Here is an 18,023-nt window from a genome sequence, read left to right on the forward strand (position 1 = left end):
AGAGCTGAACCAGAAGCCTGGAGTCCAGATTCGCTTAGTTGAGCCCAACCTAGATCAGCTAAGCCCACAGCCCAGCTTCAGATATGTAAGTAAGAAATAAACTGGTGGTTTTTCAAGCCACTGAGATTTGTACAGCATTATTGCAGCCCAAAACCTGGAGAATGAGAAAGAAAGCCTAGAGAGTATGTGGTTTTGAAAGTTAAGAAAGTGCTTCAAGGATGGGTAGTAATAAATGGTTTCAAATACTGCTGTTCAGACTCACAGATAAAAAGAGAACAAACTTGTGGTTGCCAAGAAGGAGAGGGGAGGGAGAAGGATGGACTAGGAGTTTTGAGATAGTAGGTAGAAATTATTTCGTTTAGAATGGATAGACAATGAGATCCTCCTGTATAGCACAGGGAACTATACCCAATTTTCTGGGATAAGCCATAATGAAAGATATATATAAAATGGAAAAGTATATATGAAAAAAAGAATGTCACTTTGCTGTACAGAGAAATTAGCACAACACTGTAAGTCAACTATGATAAAAAAAAAATTAGGATCGTTAAAAAACCCCAATACTGCTGTTCAGTCTGTTACACTGTAGACAGGGTGGGGATACTGAATTCAGTGCCCTGGGAGTTATTGGTGAACTTAACGAGATCAGTGTCAGAAGGCTGGTTGGAAAGTCTGATTAGAGCAGGCCTAAGAGAGAAGGGGAGATGAGGCATTGGAAACAGTGAATTAAGAATCAAGTTTTGGGAGTTCCCGTTGTGGCTCAGTGGTTAACCAGTCCCACTAGGAACCACGAGGTTGCGGGTTCGATCCCTGGCCGTGATCAGTGGGTTAAGGATCCGGCGTTGCCGTGAGCTGTGGTGTAGGTTGCAGACGCGGCTTGGATCCTGTGTTGCTGTGGCCCTGGCGTAGGCCGGTGGCTACAGCTCCGATTCGACCCCTAGCCTGGGAACCTCCATATGCTGTGGGAGTGGCCCAAGAAATGGCAAAAAGACAGAGAGAAAAAAAAAAAAAGAATCAAGTTTTGTTTTGTTTTCAATTTAGGATGGGAGAATAGCAGCAGGTTTGTATGATGATGGGGCAGTCAGGAAGAGGGGTGATGGAGCTGAGGTCGGGAGTTCGGGGGTTTGCTGGTGTGACCTCCTGGAGTAGCAGCACCTTGTGGAGTCTCCTGCACTGACTTCTCACAGGAAGACTCTAATGAGTGTCCATCCAGCATCACTCACAGCACTCAGCTCTCCATAAACTATAACTGGATTTACTGGACTTGAACATATTTTCAAAAAGGCTGGTGAAGAGCAGTATATTCCCGGAGGGTTCCCATCATGGCCCAAAGGAAATGAATCTGACTAGGAACCATGAAGTTGCCAGTTTGATCCCTGGTCTCACTCAGTGGGTTAAGGATCTGGTGTTGCAGTGAGCTATGGTGTAGGTTGCAGACGTGGCTCGGATCTGATGTTGATGTGGCTGTGGCATTGGCCAGCAGCTGCAGCTCTGATTAGACCCCAGCCTTGGAACCTCCACATGCCTCAAGTGTGGCCCTAAAAAAAAAAAAAAAAAAAAAAAAAAGAGCAGTATATTCCCAACATTTTTTGGACGTGAAACCCAATTCATTTGATGGTCTCAGCTCAAAATCTGATGCAATAGTGCTTCCACATGATAAATACTCAGATCAGCAATTTTCTCCTTAATTCCCAGTCCTTTCATTTGGATACCACCTATGAAGAAGTGGCAAATTTCATCCAAATGGGGAAAAAAGAGAACAACAGGCCAGCAACCTCAGCTTCTAATCCATTAAATTGCAGTGACACACCCCAAATTAGTATTTCTTATTGTTCAGTCAGATTTATTTCCCTCAAAATGAAATTCTTATCTCTCTACAGAATGCTTTTTTTCCAATAAAAACTTTGTTACCAGCATCAGAGTTCCCACTGTGCTGCAGTGGGTTAAGAATCCGACTGCAGCATCTTGGGTCACTGCAGAAATGCAGGTTGGATACCTGGACTGGTGCAGTGGGTGAAGGGATCTGGAATAGGTTGCAGCTGTGACTCAGATTTAGTACTTGGCCTGGGAACTTTCATATGCTGCAGGTGCAGCCATAAAAAAAAAATGATTTTATTACTAGCATCATGAGCTCCCTCAAGACAATCGGGAATCACTGTGATAAGTAGCTGTTATTTCCTACGCACCCTGCTAGAGCAATCTAATGAAAGCCCCACAGTATAATTCACTCCCTCAAGCATCTACAAGGATTTCGGGAACTTGCCCACAAGGCGCTGGGCAAGTTCCCTGGATACCAAGTGCTCCAGGATGGGGTGATGTAACTTTTTCTTTCATATCATTCTCCCAGACAGATTCCCAGGAGGAGTGTAACACCTGCTGATTTGACGCTTTTCCGTCTAGCCATTCCATGGCATGGAACAAAAATGACAAATATGGGTGAGTGTTCCCAGCTGAAGGAGGATTGCCAGATTTACAACAAACAAACAAATGAAAAGCAGGACCTCGCAATTACATTTGAATTTCAGGTGAAGAATGATCATTTTTCAGGATATATATGTCCTAAACATTACATGTTTCTTGAGAATCAAATGAGCCTTCCCTGGGTAGCATTCCCCAGCTGGCTTACCCCTGGAGGCTTTGCCTACTTTGAAATATCTCTCTTCAGAGTTCCTGTCATGGCTCAGCGGAAGTGAGTCCGACTAGCATCAATAAGGACACAGGTTCGATCCCTGGCCTCGCTCAGTGGGTTAAGGATCGGCTGCGGTCTAGGTCTAAGACAAGGCTTGGATCCCACATTGCTGTGGCTGTGGCATTGGCCAGCAGCTACAGCTCTGATTAGGCCCCTAGCCTGGGAACCTCCATATGCAGCAGTGTGGCCCTAAAAAGATAAGAAAAAAAAAAAAGAGAAAAATCTCTATCCTTCAATAGTAAGTGCTCTGTCTTTGCTGCATCCACACTTTTGTCTTTTTGGACATTAAGGGCTAAGAGACGGAAGTAGGTCCCCAGGTTGCAAGCCTAGAAAAAGGTATAAGTGGAAGCTTGAAATGAAGCATAAATGGGTAAGACATTAGCTGTTCCCCATCCCTTTCCCTAGTTGCTCTTTATATCTTTTGCCCCAGAAATGCAGGTCTCGGCGTCAGAGTTATCTGCTTAAGTCTCCAAATGTGTCACCGTGAATTCGGAGTGAAAGTTCCAATGGTCGTTCCTTTGCTGGTGTGCAAGCAAGTCCTCTATCACTTTTTTCTCTTCCGGAGGTACCAGCACTGTCCCACAAGATAGCTTGTGCTGGGGCAATTGTTGTCTTGGTAGGGGAGAGGCTCATTCCTGGTGCTTCCTCCTCCACCATCTTCTTGGAATTCTCTGGCTCCTCTGTTTTGTTTGATTCTCAAGAACTCAGCGGAGCTGGAGCGAGCTAAGCTTCCAGGTGCTAGAGTAGCTGAAGATGACAAGCCCAAACAAAAGAAACAGTCAATCAAGCCTTTGAACATGTGTGGTGGTGGTAATGTAAGCAGGAAGCTAAGCTGGGGAAAGTGCCGACTCTTTTGCTTTATTTTTCCCCCGGAAAGGCAAGCTGGTAGAGGGGCAGGGGGTGCATATCTTCCTACTGAGGAAGCCCAGAACAAAGCCTCCTGCCCTCTAATGGGGTTGCGGGGGGGGGGGGGGAGGAAGAGAAGGGGAGGGACTAGGAGTGGACAAGTGTTGAGTGTGGACTCAGAGTAGAGAGAAATGGACAAAAGATGGTAAATCTTTATTTTTGTTAATAAATCCAAAAATAATTCGTAGCCCTTCTTGGCTGGAAGAGTCATCAAAACTAGGTTTTGTGTTGAATAAAAGGAGGAGAAAAAGCAGGACTATTTATCAGTAAAAGATCAGGAAGGAAAAAAAAATACAATGAATAAGAATAGGAATTCTTGTTGTGGCTCAGCAGATTAAGAACCCGATATATTGTCTATGAGGATGTGGGTTCGATCCCTGGCCTCACTCAGTGGGTAGGATCCAGCGTTTCTGTGACCTATGGTGTAGGTCAGCAGCTACAGCTCTGATTTGTGACCCCTAGCCTTGGAACCTCCATGTGCTGTGGGTATAGCCTTAAAAAGGCAAAGAAACAAACAAACAAAAAAGACAGAGGAGTAGTATTTAAAGTAACTCTTTAGAAAGATAAACACCAATAAGTACCAAAAATATCACTTTTATGTTTAACATGACACAAGTGAACTTATCTATGAAACAGAAACAGACTCAGAGACATAAGGGAACAGACTTGTGGTTGCCAAGGGGGTGGGAGAGGGAAGGGATGGAGTGGGAGTTTGTGATTAGCAGATGCACACTATTATATATACAACAAGGTCCTACTGTATAGTACAGGGAACTATATTCAGTATCTTGTGATAAACCATAATGAAAAAGAATATGAAAAATAGTATATACATGTATGACTGAATCACTCTCCTAAACGGAAGAAATTAACACATGGTAAATCAACTATATTTTGATAAAATAAATTAAAAACCCTACCATATAGATAAAAAATAAAGTAACTCTTTAGTCTTGCCATTTGAGTCAAACTATGATTTAAAAAAAGCCAATAGGCTTCCAATAGTTCACATGAATTAGTCTGTAACCGCTTCCTCATTCGTGATTCTATTTGTGGTCAGTAAAGTCATGGTGCCTCATTAATACGCTTTTTTGTTTATTTGTTTTTTAAAAGCACAAAGGATTCATGATAGTCAACATCCGGATACATGAAGCAGAGCGCAAACTGCTATTTCACTTTTAACAACCATATTTTTAGTATTCAAAGAATTCAGTGAGGATATAGGTTTCTTAATAACTTAAGAGGGAAGAAACATAGAAAAAAGGCAAAGGGAAACTCCAGTCCACGTGCAAGTGGTTTATTTCTTTTATCCTGATGTTTTGGATTCTATCCATGTTCATCCAGGCCTGTGCTTAATCTGGATTTAGTTCCATGGCTGCTTTATGGGTCTAGTTGAATGAGAAATATCTTCAGGGTAGGAAATAAGAATCTATCTTTAACACTACTAGGTTGTGGAAACCACTCTCTACATATACAAAAACTTCAATGATTAATACAATAATTACCACTATTATTTTCTATTGTTTAAATACTAGAAAACCAGTCATTATTATTTTGCAAAATGCCGCACACAAGCACAAGGTGTTGATTCTAAAGTGAAGGAAACTGAAATATATGATTTCCCAGCAGAGGGACTCTTGTGGACTTGAAGAGGTTGAAGAGACCTGCAGGGAATCCAGGTGAGTTTTATTCTAGCGTATCATTTCCTGATGGCCTTGACTTGTAAGAAAACCGTGCTTTTCAGCTCTTGTAAAAACCGTTAAAATGGAGTTAGTAAGAAAATTTTTTTCTCCCCATTTTTTTTTATTGTGGTAAATACATGTAACATAAAATTTACCATCTTAACCATTTTCAAGTATATAGTTCAGTGGTTTTAAGTACATTGTTGTGCAACTATCATCTCAAACCATCTATAGAACTTTTTTCATCTTGCAAAACTGAAACTCTGTACCCATTAAACAACTTCCAATCCACCTTTCCCCCTCTTCTCACAACCACCATTTTTCTTTCTGTATCTATGCATTTGACTACTCTAGGCACCTCATATGAGTGAAATAGTGTATAGTATATATCTTTCTGTGACCAGATTATTTCACTTAGTGTAATGTCCTCAAGTTTCATCCATGTGTCAGATTTTCCTTCCCATTTAAGATATTAAAATTATATTGTATGTATGGACCACATTTTTTCTTAGCCATTCATCCATTGATGGATTCTTGGATTGTTTCTACATTTTAGCTTCCATAATACTACTACTATAACAGTTATTCAAATAAAAAATACAAATGTATAATGATTATACAAATACCTCTTTGAGATCCTGATTTAAATTTTGGGGGTAAATATCCAGGAGTGGTATTATTTAATCAAGTGGTAACTCTATTTTTAGTCTTTTTTTTTTTTTTTTTTTTTTTTAATGGCCACACCTGCAGCACATGGAAGTTCCCCAGCCAGGGATTGAACTCAAGTCACAGCTGCCACCTACACTGCAGCTGTGGCGATGTTGGATCCCTAAACTCACTGTGCTAGGCCAGGAATCCAAACCACACCTCGAGCCAATGCAGTCAGATTCTTTCAGTTTTTTGAGGAACTGCCATTCTGTTTTCCATGGCAGCTCCACCATTTTACATTTCCATGAAGGGTTCCAATTTCTCCACATCCTCTCCAATGGTTGTTATTTTCTAGGTTTGTTTGTTTGTTTGTTTGTTTTGGTACTGCCATCCTAATGGATGAGGTGGTAACTCCTTGGAGTTTTTATTTGCATTTTCCTAGTGATCAGTGATGCTGAGTATTTTTTCATGTGCTTATTGACCATTTGTATCTCTTCTTTGGAAAAATGTCTAAGTCCTTGTGCATTTTTGGATTGGATTTGTTTCTTTTGTTGAGTTTTAGTAGTTATCTATATATTCTAGACATTTATCCCTTACCAGATACGTGATTTGCAAGTGATTTCTCTCATTTGTGGGTGCTTTTTTTACTCTGTTGATAGCATCTTTTGATACACAAAAGTTTTCAATTTTCATGCAGTCCAACAAGTCTATTTTTTTTTGTTGTTGTTACATGGGCCTTTGGTGTTATATCCAAGAAATCACTGCCAAATCCAGTGTCATGAAGATTTTTCCCTAGAAAGTATTTTCATTATAATCGAACCTTAGAATAATCACCTAACCTGCTCAAGACCCAGTTCAGTAACATATCTTTTTACATCACTAATATGATCACCCAGCCTATGCTTAAATGTCTCCATGATGATATACTCAATACTTTTTAAGGAAGCCAGGATCATGAATGAAAGAAAATCTAGAAGGACTAGAAAGACTAGAAAGTCTTTATTTTAAGGTGTATGCCTCTGGCATCTACTACTCAGTTTTAATTTGGTACTCAGTCTATCTAGAGAAACACAAAATAAATTTCTCTTGCTGCAGAGAATGTGTTAAAGTGTTTGAGGAGCATCATTCCACCCTTCCCAAGATTGTTTTTTGGTGGGAGACACAAGTATCCCACTGAGTATTATATATGCTGAGAGTTTAAAAAATTGTTTTGCAGCAAAGGAATAGTCACTGTGATTTTTTCAATTTCAGCAGAGCAATTGCTGTAGACATATTAATTCAAAATAATAAAGCCAAAGTTAGTAATGGGACCCTTAGTTAGGAATACTTATTTGTACATATTAAAACTGATACATATATTTTAATGCTTACAACATGATGTCTTATATCTTGTAGAAGTTTAATATCTATGGCATGAAGTAAACCTTATATACAGTTTGCTCACTGCTAAGTCATTTACAAACAACAAGGAAACATAGAAATGCCAAATCTGGCCCACCCCTCATCATGCTATTTTTATTAAAAGAGGCAAATAATGAAGAAATATGATGGATTTTAAGAGAAATGGTTAAAATGAACTTGCACAATATGTATTTGGTGATTGATTAACATTTAACCAGAAAAGGAGTATGGTGTAGAATCTAGTTACATTCCTGTGTTCAAGCCCTATTTCTGTCACTCATTAGCTGTGTTACCTTGGATGAGTTACTTAATCTTTTTGTGTCATAATTTATTTGTAAGAAAGGATAATAATATTACATACCTTAGAGTGCTATTGCCAAGGTTTAAAAATTTGTTAATACATATAAAATTTTTAGAATAGTGTATGTCATACAGTGACTATCCAACACATTTTCATTGTTATATTAGCTCAATATTCTACTCTATATGTTTTTCCTCCATGTAGCGATCATTTGATCTATTGGTAAATCAGAAAAAACTTTTGTGTTCAGAACAATGTCTTTATAATTTTAGTAACAAGTCTATAGTAGTAATGTGTAGATTTATAATGAAAATTATTATGTTGGTAATGACTGTTTAAGAAGATACACAGATCACCACAAGGATCCTTCATGTTGGTTTCTCCCCCCCCTCCCCCCAGGGCTCCACCTGCAGCATATGGAAGTTTCCAGGCTAGGAGTTGAATTGGAGCTGCAGCTGCCAGCCTACGCCACCAGCCTACGGGATCCAAGCCGCGTCTGTGATCTACACCACAGCTCATGGCAACACCTGATCCTTTACCTTCTGAGTTAGACCGGGGAAGGCCCCCAGATCCTCATGGATACTGGTTGGGTTCATAACGCACTGAACCACAATAGAAACTCTCACCTTTTTCTAAACATGCTTACTTCTATCTCAGCTCCTCTCTTCCTCCTAATCCCTGTTTCTTTATTTCTAAAAAATTTATCCTTTTGAGAATGTTATATACAATATTTACAGAGTTGCAGGAAGTTGCAAAGATAGTACAGAGCAGTCACATGTACATTTTACTTATTTATTAAGCAAACTCACAAAAGTAGTTTTACAGTACATGTATAGTTCTAAGTCATCAAACAAGTGCAGATGGTTTTATGCAATCACTGTTGCTGATTATAGTTGAGATTTGTAAAAAAAAAAAATTGAAAATTGAAGGATTGTGAAATATCTATGGAGAAAAACCCAATAAATATTTTAAAATATCAGAAAAGAAGGCTGGTCCTGAAATGTTTACCAGATGAGAGAACATCCAGATAATTTTCATGTCAAATTTGACATTATTATTGCCGTTGAGAGTTCCAAATCAAATTAATGTCTCCAAATGGCTTTGCTCTGCTTTTCAACATTAAAAAAAAAAATCGCTTGCTCATTTTCGGACAAAATTATGTTGCTTGGAATCTTTAGATGTCACAGATTCCAAACACTGGCTTTACCAGAAAAAAGAAAAACATGGTGTTTCTGTTTGTAAATATTTATCAATGAACAAACTGGGTATATTTTATTTTTTAATATTTATTTATTTATTTATTTTTTATCTTTTTGCCTTTTTCTAGGGCCGCTCCTGCGGCATATAGAGGTTCCCAGGCTAGGGGTCTAATTGGCGCTATAGCCACCGGCCTGTGCCTGAACCACAGCAACTCGGGATCCGAGCCACATCTGCGACCTACACCACAGCTCATGGCAATGCCGGATCCCCAACCCACTGAGCAAGACCAGGGATCGAACCCACAACCTCATGGTTCCTAGTTGAATTCGTTAACCACTGCGCCACGACAGGAACTCCCTATTTTTTAATTTTTAAAATTAAAATTTTTTTTTTTGCTCTTTAGGGCTGCACCTGTGGCATATGGAAGTTCCCAGGCTAGGGGATGAATTGGAACTAGAGCTGCCAGCCTACACCAAAGCCACAACAGCATGGGATCTGAGCCACTCTGTGACCTACACCACAGTTCATAGCAATGCTGGATCCTTATCCCACTGAGGGAGGCCAGGGATCGAACCCTCATTCTCATGGATACTAGTTAGGTTTGTTTCCGCTGAGCCACAAGGGCAACTCCTGGGAGTACTTTTATTTTAATGCTGTAGATATTAAACACCTACTGGATGTAAGACAGTGTTTTAAACATAGAAAGAAGCAGTCTTTCTCCTCTAAGTACTTCCAATCCTGTAGGGGACATAAAATATAGACACCTAACACCACAATTTAACAGACTGTGACTTTCAAATGACCAGTGTAGATAGTAAGTATTTGAAAGGTTCATAAGCAGCAGGGTAAGAGTGGCTGGCTGCACTGGCCAGAGAGCAAAATTCTTTGTGGATGAGTGGCTTCTTGGGGTTGGCTATTCTAAGGACATATGCAAGCAGAAAGGTAGAAATGTCCAAAGCATATTTAGCCACTAGTCAACTGGAAATGAGGCTTTTTGTAGGCAAACAGAAAGAGAAAACTGAAAATGATAACCCTGGGGTATTTTGAGAGCCTGAATAATCAAAAACAAAAAGGCTAATTATTTTCTTTTTCTTTTCTTTCTTTCTTTTTTTTTGGGGGGGGGGCAGCCCCTGCAACATAAGGAAGTTCCTGGGGCAGGGGTCAAATCAGAGCTGCAGCTGCCGACTTACACCACAGCTCACAGCAACGCCAGATCCTTAACCCACTGAGCGAGGCCAGGGATCAAACCTGCATCCTCATGGATGCTAGTCGGGATCATAACCTGCTGAGCCACAATATGAACTCCCTTAAAGGGCTAATTATGAAAATAAATTTAAGCCATTATGCCCATTAACCAAAAGTTTCATTAGACAAATATGTTGATGATGTTAAATTTCACTGTTTAGGCTTAAAGATTGGAGTCTCAATATTAATTCATAAACATAAAAGCCTTGACAAGCCTTGACTTGATCAAATGTTTCTACCTTGAGAGCTTTGTTAAGAAATGTTTGCTCTTTTAATGTTTCTTTTGTGGACCCTACGACTTTAGGGTCCTTTGATTTCAGCTAAAGAGCCTCATGTACAGCATTAAGTGCCTGCAGAGGTTGAAAATTAAGAGAGAATGAAAGCAGATTAAAGTAAAACCTGCTGAAGTGATTAAAATGAATACTTATATATTAGCTGGTATGTATGTCAAATAGTACTGTGGGTGAAATCAAAACATTCACATTTTTCATTTTCCATTCTCAATGACTTTCTCATCGAGAAATAATGTGGCTCTGACAAAGTAATTTCCTTGTACTCCAGGTTTTCCATTTACAGATTGGTGACTATAAAATGTCCCTTAATCACTTTACAGGGAGGTCATTCAATACAGTTGAAAGAAAACAAGATCTGGGGTTGGATGTTTTGCCCAGACCATGTGTCCATCTAACCATCAGCCTCGTCTTAGGTACCCCACTGAGGACAAGATAAGGTGCCCCTTTGCCCCTAGCACCCACTGTCATACGCCCCTGCAGCCAGAGATTCCTTCAAGCACATATCCGATCATTCAAACATCAAAGATTCTCATAGGATGAAGAACAAAACCCTTGCCCTGATCCCAAACCTTGTGGGGTCAGGTCCCTTGCAGCCTCTATGGCCGCATCTCGCTGTGCCCTGCTCTCTCACTGCACCCCTCAGATGTGCTGTTCACTGTTGACACAGGGCCTTTGCATGTGCTCTTTTGCAATACTCAGTTCTCTGAGACTTCTATTAATGACCTAGTCTTCATTTCCACATCACTCCACAGGAAAATCTGATTTCCCAGGCCACTCAGGTTCACAGATTGTATGCTCTCTAGGGACAATGCTGTTCTTTATGACAGAGAGCAGGGCTGTAATTGGTCTTGCGATTACTTGTTTACTATCTATTTCCTCCTCTGGACTGTAAACTCCATGAGGATGAAGACAGTGTCTTTTTCCTTCTCATTATTTAATTCTTGGTACCCATGGAATGTCTAGAAAATAACAAACATTCAAAAATGTCTATTGAGGAGTTCTCAGTATGGTGCACTGGGTTAAGAATCTGATCACAGGAGTTCCTGTCATGGTTCAGTGGTTAATGAATCTGAACAGGAACCATGAGGTTGCAGGTTCCATCCCTGGCCTCGCTCAGTGGGTTAAGGATCTGGCATTGCTGTGAGCTGTGGTGTAGGTCATAGACTCGGCTCGGATCCCGCATTGCTGTGGCTCTGGTGTAGGCTGGCAATCACAGCTCCAATTAGACCCCTAGCCTGGGAACCTCCATACGCCATGGATGCGGTGCTAGAAAAGACAAAAAAAAAAAAAAAAAAAAAGAATCTGATGGCAGTGGCTCAGGTCTCTGTGGAGGTGTGGGTTCAATCCCTGGCCTAGCACAGTGGGTTAAAGGATCTGGTGTTGCCACAGCTGCAGCATAGGTTTCAGTTACAGCTCAAATTCAATCCCTGATCTGGGAACTTCCATATGCTATGGATAGGGCCATAAAAAATGTCTATTGATTTTATTAATGAATTTATTGGTTGTGTGTCTTTTAAAATAGAGATAAAAAATAGCTTCTACAGAAGGTGGTTCATTTGCTTTGCAGGATTATTATCAAGATTAAATGGATCAACATGGATATGAGAAGCCATATGGTGCACAAATGCTAGTCTTTTTTTATTATAAGGATCACTGAGGACAAGATGAGATAATACCACTTAAAATCTTTAGCTCAAAAATACAGGAGGGCTTAAAAAAATCAAGACTAATATCAACTCTACCAGGAAAGGAATGGTCAAAATGGGAGAATAACTAACATTTACGGGGCACATATTGTACACCAGGTTCTGTGATAAACACTTTACAGGATTTGGTGGCATTTATGTCGACATTAATCATGAAAAACATCTCTAGTTTGTATCGACGTTTACTAACTTAAAATTCAGATGTTAAAATTCTTGGAGTCTTACTTCCCATCAAATATCTTAAAAATCAATAATATACTGCACATGGAAAATGAACTTTTTATCATTTCTCTCTCCCCCCCACCCCACATACATATCTATTGCACTGCACAAGTAGAAGTAAAATAGCGGACACAAAACTAATTTCTCAATGACCTGGGTACAAAATCATCTCCCTAGAATTTGTGACTTTCCATGTTAGACAACCTTATAAAGTATCAGGAAGGGAAAAGGAAAGAGATTGTGATGCTTGGGCCAAACCTAAGGCATCCAGTAAAGCAGCTGTTGTCACCTGCTCTTTCTTCTGGGAGAAAGAAAATTTTCTCTACCCTTCCACGTTCTTCCAGGTGGCCTAAGAATGAAATTGACATGAGCTAGATGAACAGGAGAAATTCAAACAAAAGTTTAATAACATGGATACATGAAAGGGACCCAGGAAAACTGAGTAATTCACCCAATTGGCCAAAACCCTCATCTTAAATACCATCTTCAGCTAATGACAAAAGAGGATGTTGGAGATAGTGGTTTGGGACTTCAGAGGGGAGGAAGGCAATTCACATGGAGGTGGAAAAGCAAATGTTTGGTAAACAAACGTTTGCTGGGCCATGCTAGAGGCAATGGAATACAGAGAGGAATTTTAATACACAGACTCTGCTAAGTTCCTCCCTGTCTTTGCAGCTAGTTCATACCATGGTTATTTGGAGAGAGCTCGCTTTCTGGGACAGATCTTCTATCTACATTCTTTTAAGCAATTAGCAGGGAGATCAAAGTTTCCTCCTGAGTCTTTGGGGTCATGGTAATTTTGAAATCTTAAAAATGCACATGCCATATATGACAAAACTCTACTTAAAAGAGACACATGCACCCGCATGTTCATTGCAGCACTATTCGCAATAGTCAGGACATGGAAACACCCAAATGTCCATCAACGGACGATTGGATTAGGAAGATGTGGTATTTATACACAATGGAATACTACTCAGCCATAAGAAAGAATGACATAATGACATTTGCAGCAACATGGATGGAACTAGAGACTCTCATACTGAGTGAAATGAGTCAGAAAGACAAAGCCAAATACCATATGATATCACTTATAACTGGAATCTAATATCCAGCACAAATGAACATCTCCACAGAAAAGAAAATCATGGGCTTGGAAAACAGACTTGTGGCTGCCTGATGGGAGAGGGAGGGAGTGGGAGGGATCAGGAGCTTGGGATTATCAGACACAACTTAGAATAGATTTACAAGGAGATCCTGCTGAGTAGCATTGAGAACTATGTCTAGATACTCATATTGCAACAGAACAAAGGTTGGGGAAAAATGTATACATATAAGAATAACTTGATCCCCTTGCTGTACAGTGGGAAAAAATAAATAAAAAAAATAAACTGTATACTCTGGATTTCAAAAAAAAAAAAAATGCACATGCCAGAGACATTTTGCAGTGGCAAGTTTTGCTCCCCTCCCGTAGGCTTATTGAGGCTCCCTCCCCAAAGGCTGCCCTATTTTCTTTTAAACTCTATAAAATGCAAGTCTATTCCATGTTTTGTGTAATGAAGATTTACCTGACCTTGCAAATACCCAACTGAAGTCCTGGAGAGAACTTAGTCCATATGCTCTAAAACAGTGTTCAAAGCAAGGTCATGCTGATGTGTAAAGCCAAGTGACATGCTGTTTGCTGTACCAGAGATACCTGGCTATCTGGAAGATTCAGATCTCAATGAGCACACTTTTAGGACAGAAAGGGGCAGCAAACTTAGAGTTACCAAAGGGGAAAGGGGGGAGGAATAAATTAGGAGTTTGGAATCAACACTACTCTATACAAGACATAAACAGCAGGGATCTTCTGTATAGCACAAGGAATTATATTCAATGTCTTGTAATAACCCATAATGGAAAAGAACCTGAAAAAGAACATATATATTTTTATCTATTATCTATCTGTCTGTCTATCATCTATTATCTATCTATCTATCTATCTATCTATCTATCTATCTATCTATCTATCTATCATCTATCTATATCTATCATCTATCCATCTAAAAACTGAATCACTTTGCTGTACATCTGAGTCTAACACAACAAAGTAAATCAAATAAAAATTCTTAAAAAAGATAAGACGGGACTCAACATACTTTACTGAAAAGGTTACTCTTTAAGATGTGTGAGGCTTTTCTTTTCAGTCCAGTGGCTCCTAGATGTGGATGGGTGCCCACCTTTGGAACAGTGGCAGCTCTGCCAGGAGTTTAAGTAACACTAGTGCTTAGAGATGCTTTTTCAGAATGTCAAAGTTCCAAATTCTTTTTTAGCCTACATTGCACATTTCATCTGGGAAGTCTTGTGTGTGTATGTATATGTGTGTGACATTTCTTACTGGGACATTTTTGCAGCCTGAGGCTGGTGGCACATGAACTTACCCCTCACAACAATGAGTGTGGGCTTCTCTGCTCTGGGCAGGATGCAAATCCCTCCTGACCACTGCTTAATCCCAACTCCAGGGTCTGATCGGTGCTACTTCCTCTGTGGACTGTTCCTCGTGGCTCCTGCTGCAGGTCTCCAGCATCTCTACTTGCTCTAGGTGTGATCCCTTTCGAGTTCATACTGACATTCCTATCCACGGAGGGTAGAATCATGCCCCACACCCCTGAGGCCAGAGAGTGCACATAACTCAAAAGAGCATGTTTAGTTTGGCCCCAAAAATGAATGTACATTTTAAAATTAGTTGCAAAGACTGACATTTTACATGAAATTCCAGCCTTTGGATTTCTCTTGAAACACTGGAAGATCTGACATCTCAAAAATCACATCCCTTTAACAGATGCACTTAGCAGAAACTGACTGCTTATCACCTGAGGCATATGCTCTTCATTTGAACTAAAGCCCTTGCCTGTGGGTAGCTAGTTAGTCCTTGTTCTGGAAGCTTTGCACAAGGTGCCTCATCCCCCTTGTTGACTGGACCATGCAAACAACAAAGCAAGCTCATCTTCCCCTTTCCCAAGGTGCCAAGTTTATTACAGCAGGCGTGTATGAGCAGAGAAGGGGGGCATGGGGCCAGATGGCAGGAAACCATACATTTTTCAAACAGCAGGGTCCAGAGTGACAGAAAACCACACATTTTGGGGTGATAAGTGCCCTAGAGGCAGACAAAGAAAGGTATGAAAGGGTGTAAATCTCCAGCATCCAAATGTAACCTGTTATTCATTATTCTCTCATTATAATAAAATTAACTACATCTATAAGTAGTACCCATCATGCACCGATGTCATGACACCTCCAATAAAACTAAATAAGGACAAAACACCCTCCTCCCTTTGGGAAGGTGGAACTGGAATGAAGACGAAGTTGTGATTTTCTCCATCCTATTTATTCTTACTTTTTTTAATTTAGAGGAGTCCTTTCAGTATATCTTTCCGAATGGGTTTTGTATTGCTGTACTCTTTCAGTTTTTGTTTCTTGGAAAAATTCTTTATTTCTCCTTCTATTTTAAATGATATTCTTGCTGGGTAGAGTATTCTAGGCCATACATTTTTCCTTTTTAGAACTTTGAATATACTTTGCCACTCTCTTCTGGCCACTCTCTTCTGGTGTTTCTGTAGGGAAATCAGCTGATAGCCTTATAGGGGTTCCCTTATAGGGGTTCTTTTTGTTTTTCTCTTGCCGCCTTTAGAATACTCTCTTTATCTTTAACTTTTGCCATTTTTATTATACTATGTCTTGGTGTGGGCCTGTTTGGGTTCAACTTGTTTGGGGCCCTCTCTGCTTTCTGTATCTTAATATCTCTTTCCTGATGATTTGGAAAGTTTTCAGCCATAATTTCTTCAAATATACTTTCAATCCCCTGTTCATTTTCTTTTCCTTCTGGAATCCCTATTATGTGTAGACTCTACCACTTAATGTTATCCCATAGATCTCTTGTATGGCTTCCACGTTTCTTCATTTGGTTTTCTGTCTGCTGTCCTGATTAGGTGTTTTCCATTATTTTATCTTCCAAGTCAATAATTCATTTCTCTGTGTTATCCATTCTGCTCTTCTGTGCCTTTAACACAGCTTGCAAATGAATTTTCTAATTTTTCTTGGCTCCTCCTTAAATTTTCTAGTTCCTTTCTAAAGTAATCTGCATTACTGTTCATATCTGCTCTTAATTCCTTCATATTCACTCTAAATTCCTTCAGCATTTTTACTGGCTCCTTTTTGAACTTGGTGTCTTATTTACTGCAGAGGTCTGTTTCATCGTTTGCTACTTCAGGTGAATTCTCCTGTTCTTTTAACTGGGAATGGTTCCTAAGCTTCTTCATTTTGCTTATATTTTTCTTATTCTGTGAGTTTAGGGAAAACAACTACTTTAGTCTTGGAAGGCTATTTATATGTGAGAGCACCCCTGGGTATATTGTGAGGGCTTACTACTTATTTTTTGATGTGAGGTCTGCTTCTGGCTTGGATGCTTGCTCTCTCTTTCCTCAGTATGTGTGCAGGCTGTTATCCCCTTGATAGGATGCTGTGTGTGCTTTCAGGGAGATGGAGGCAATAGGCAGGAATAGTAGCGTGGTTGCTGGGCCCTTTACAGTGTCAAGGACCCATGGGAAGGTGGTGCAGGCTGCTCCTAGTTGCAGGGCCCTGGGAAGTGGCAGTGATCCTCAGGCAGGCGTAGATGACACCTGGAGTGTTTGGCAGTGGCAGCAGCAGGGAGTGTGTGTTCCCAGGGAGTGAGAGCAACAATAGGTGATGTTGATTGCAGTGCCCTTCTCCGTCCTGACCTCTGAGGTGACTTCGGCCTCAGGTGGTGCCTAGTTCATGGACCTCTAGTGGTGGTGAGCCATTCCCACCTCTGGAGTTTGAGATGACTGTGGTGGTTTGCCCCCTCCACCTGTAGACCATGCAAGAGGTGCCCTGTCATGCTTAGCCTATGCAGGAGGTGCCACCATCCATAGCCCACCCAAGAGGGGCCTGTTGCCTGTAGTCTGTGTAAAAGGCAAGCCTTGCTGCCTACAGCCCTGCCCTCTGAGAGTACACACATGTGCAGAGAAAGATATTTCTGTGGCAGCCTGTCCCTGCTCCACTTGCCCTCTCCAACAATAGTACCTTGCTTCTCCTGTGGGCCCAGACCTCCTCCAGGGTTCCCTTGGCTGTGGCACTCCACTCTCCAGCCCATGGTACAATGCTCCCTAGCCCATCAGGCTATCTTCACACAGCGAGCCCTAGTCCTCTCCCCAGAACTGACTTCTGGAGCCTGCGTCTCAGTGCCCAGCCCCCTTTCAAGTGTCTCAGGCTGTGGTTCCAGGGGCAGTGGTACCAATGATCTGTGCAGTTCTCTGTTTTGTCCTCCTCAGTTTAGCTGCTGACTTTTCTCTGAGGTTTTGAGGTTCTTCCATCTTGGTAGATCTCCTGGTTATTTAGCTGGCTTCCCAGGGTGTAGCTTCCTTTCCTCTTTCACAGCTCCCTTTCAGGAGTGCTAGTCCTATCCTGCTTCCTTCTCTCTCTCTCTCTTTTTCTTTTGTTCTACCCTATTATGTGGAGGGTTTCTTGCCCTTTATGGAGGTTTAAGGTCTTCTGCTAGCATTCAGTGGATGTTCTCTGTGAATCATTCCATATGCAGATGGTTTTATTTTTTTTTTTTGATGTGTTTGTGGGAGAAAGTGAGTGCCATGACTCTCTTCTCACTTAAATAACTCCTCAATTTTCTTTCTCAATTTCTGTCTTGTTTCTGAATTCCTTCTGCAACAAGAACCT

The sequence above is a fragment of the Sus scrofa genome, chromosome 5, assembly GCF_054392235.1.
Source record: "Sus scrofa isolate SSC_HxYL_T2T_F1_AM1 chromosome 5, Sscrofa_HxYL_maternal_Yorkshire_Landrace_v2.0, whole genome shotgun sequence".
In the NCBI taxonomy this organism is placed as follows: Eukaryota; Metazoa; Chordata; class Mammalia; order Artiodactyla; family Suidae; genus Sus; species Sus scrofa.